This window comes from Sinocyclocheilus grahami, unplaced genomic scaffold (assembly GCF_001515645.1).
Source record: "Sinocyclocheilus grahami isolate Dianchi unplaced genomic scaffold, SAMN03320097.WGS_v1.1 scaffold1425.1, whole genome shotgun sequence".
NCBI lineage: Eukaryota > Metazoa > Chordata > Actinopteri > Cypriniformes > Cyprinidae > Sinocyclocheilus > Sinocyclocheilus grahami.
The window spans coordinates 254,903-258,421 of NW_015506604.1; the positions used below are offsets into that span (position 1 = coordinate 254,903).

Consider the following 3,519-nt stretch of genomic DNA (forward strand, 5'->3'; position numbering starts at 1 on the left):
GTGTGTGTGTGTGTGTGTGTGAGTGTGTGTGTGTGTGTGTGACATACTTACACACAAAACAGCACGCTCACACTCACATCAGCTTCTGTAAAATAACAGGATGACACTCCTGTATTTGTTTGCTGGTGTGTAAATGATTCTGCGGATTGATTCTGGGCTCTCAGTGATGTGTAGTGGTGTGTAATATTGTGAGAGTTGCTGCCAAAACATACACACTCACTCACTCACACACACACACACACACACACACACACACACTCTCTCTCACACACACACACACACACTCACTCTCACACACACACACACACTCACTCACTCTCACACACACACACACACACACACTGTGAGTTTCGTAATTGTGAGATTAGATATCTTTATGAGCGTGTTTGAAACAACACTCGCGCCAAAAATACAATGAGAGGACAACAGAAAATGGCACCTGTGCTGATTTTTTTCGTTTATAGCCGTGAGTTCTTTTACCAGACAAAAATTGTTTAATACATGTTTAAAATTTTTTTTAATAAATAAATAATTGAAAAAGCTCTTATAAAATAGCTTTGTTTTAATTAAATTAAATTTAATATAATTCATAAAAAAAAATTATTAAGTTATAATCTGCTAGATTAACTTTTTATATTTTAACAACCAGTTACTAATTTGAAGTTTCTAAACACTGAACAAAAGTAAACTGTGTTCAAGAGAGTGTAAACTACTGAAAAACTACAAAACTGGATTTTTTTGGTTATTTTCGTGTTATTGTTATATTAAGCAAACACTACATGAACCTCTTTTTAGTCTGTTGTATTGTGGCAACAAAAATCTGAAATACAAGTAGTGTTCAGCCGAGTCTAAACTACTGAAAAACTATTTTATTGTTATTTATTGTTGTTAAGGTTATGTAGTGGGTTGTGTTTAGAAACTGCAGTTTCTAAACACTAGTGTTCAAGAGAGACTAGAGTACTGAAAAACTACAAAATAAGCTTACTTGTTATTTTAATGTAATATTAAGCAAACGGCTACATTAACTTCCATTTTAGTCTGTTGTATTTTAGCAGCGGAAGTCTAAACCTCATTTGATAAACACTGAACAAACGTAAGTTGTGTTCAAGAGAGACTAAACTACTGAAAAACTACAAAACAAACTTGTTTTGTTGTTATTTAATGTAATATTAGTAAGCAATTCGTTACATTAACTGCATTAACTACATTAACATTAGTCTGTTGTATTTTACCAATAAAATTCTAAATTAAACACTGAAAAAGAGTAAAGTGTTCGAGAGACTAAACTACTGAAAAATGACAAAACCAGATTTTTTTTGTAGTTTATTATTTATTGTAATTAAGCAAACCGCTACAAGAACTTTGAAGAACTTTTTGAACGGAAGTCTAAACCTGCAGTTGATAAAAACTGAACAAGTAAATTGTGTTCAAGAGATGCTAAACTACTGAAAAACTACAAAACCAGCTCTTTTTTTATAGTAATTTATTGTTTCATGAACTTCCATTTAGTCCGTTGTATTTTAGCAATAAAAGTCTAATTTAAACACTGAACAAGACTAAACTGTTCAAGATAGACTAAGCCACTGAAAAACTACAAATCCAGATATTTTTTGTAGCTTATTATTTATTGTTAAGCAAACCGCTACATTAACTTTTTTTAGTCTCTTGTATTTTAGCAGTGAAAGTCTAAACTGCAGTTTCTAAACAGTGAACAAGTGTAAAATGTGTTCAAGAGAGATAAGCTACTGAAAAACTACAAAAACTGTACATTGTAGTTGATAAACACTGAAGAAGTGTGAATTGCATTCAAGAGTTTCTGAACTACTGAAAAACTACAAAACCAGATTTTTTTGTAGATTTTTTCATTATTTATTTGCAAGTAAACCACTCCATGAACTTTGTTTTATTTTAGCAATGAAACGCTAAACCACTGTTAATAAACACTGAAGTGTAAAGCGTATTCAAGAGAGAATAAACTACTGAAAAACTACAAAACAAGCTCTTTTGTTGTAGTTTTATGTTATGGTTAAGCAAACAGCTACATGAACTTTGTTTTTAGTCTGATCTGTTTTAGCACTGAAAACCAAACTGCAGTTTCTAAACCCTGAACAAATGTAAAACATGTTCAAGAAAGGCTAAACTACTAAAAAACTACAAAAACATATTTTTTTGTTGTTGTGTTTTTTTTTGTTTGTGATTAAGTAATTAAGTGAACTTAAATTTTAGTCAGGTGTATTTTAGCAATGAAAAACGAAACTGCAGTTTCTAAACCCTGAACAAGTGTAAAACATGATCAAGAAAGGCTAAACTACAAAAAAAACTACAAAAACTGATTTTTTGTTGTAGTTTTTTGTAATTAAGTGAGCTTCCATTTTAGTCAGTTGTATTTTAGCAATGAAAAACGAAACTGCAGTTTCTAAACCCTGAACAAGTGTAAAACATGTTCAAGAAAGGCTAAACTACTAAAAAAACTACAAAAACTGATTTTTTTGTTGTAGTTTTTTGTAATTAAGTGAGCTTCCATTTTAGCCAGTTGTATTTTAGCAATGAAAAACGAAACTGCAGTTTTTCTAAACCCTGAACAAGTGTAAAACATGATCAAGAAAGGCTAAACTACAAAAAAAACTACAAAAAATGATTTTTTGTTGTAGTTTTTTGTAATTAAGTGAGCTTCCATTTTAGTCAGTTGTATTTTAGCAATGAAAAACGAAACTGCAGTTTCTAAACCCTGAACAAGTGTGAAATATGTTCAAGAAAGGCTAAACTACTAAAAAAACTACAAAAACAGATTTTTTGTTGTTACGGTAGGTTCATGTAGTGATTTGCTCCTTTTTAGTTGGTTGTTTGTTTGTTTAACAAGAAATCGCCATTAGCAGCAAATAAACAAACAAACAAACCACATTAGACTGTAGTTGTTCAATGCAGAATGAGTAAATTGTCTTCAGGACATGCTAAACGACTTCTGAAGCGGGTTTTCTGCATGCAACGGACCACCCAGACACCACGGGTTCTCCATGTGACGCTGCTCAGCGAGATAAAGCCGTTTAGCGACGGGTTTAGCATTCCCAAACTAATTATCCCGTGATTGCGCGGAGTGCTGAGTTTTAGCAGCGAGGGTCCTGGCGTAGGTGCGTAATAGTTCCCACATGGGCCGCTCCGTGCGGGACGCTGCACTTGTGTTACCGCGGACTTACAGGAAGTCCTGCTTTAATAGTTTGGGTGATTAGTTGTTTCCAGGGGCGATGAGCATCATTAGACCGGCTACTAATGTTTACAAGTGTTATTAGTTGGACATTTGCTTGACGGAATGGTTGTTGGTGTAGTGAGGTTTTATTTTGTTAATTGCTCATAGTTAGTTTAAGTGCTTTGATCAAACCTTATTAATTAAAATTCAGTGTGCACAATTGATTCATCAAAAAAGAGATCAGATGCTCAATTTTTAACATAAATGGACAAAAATATTGCACATTACAGGACCTGAATTTCATTTTGGAAAATGTGTGTGTGTGTGTGTGTGTG

At 33.0% G+C, this 3,519-nt stretch overlaps 1 pseudogene; it reads left to right on the forward strand.

Annotated features, from left to right (window-relative positions):
- LOC107570197 (vitamin D3 receptor A-like) overlaps nt 1-3,519 on the forward strand; it is a 67,078-nt pseudogene that overhangs the window by 1,941 nt on the left and 61,618 nt on the right.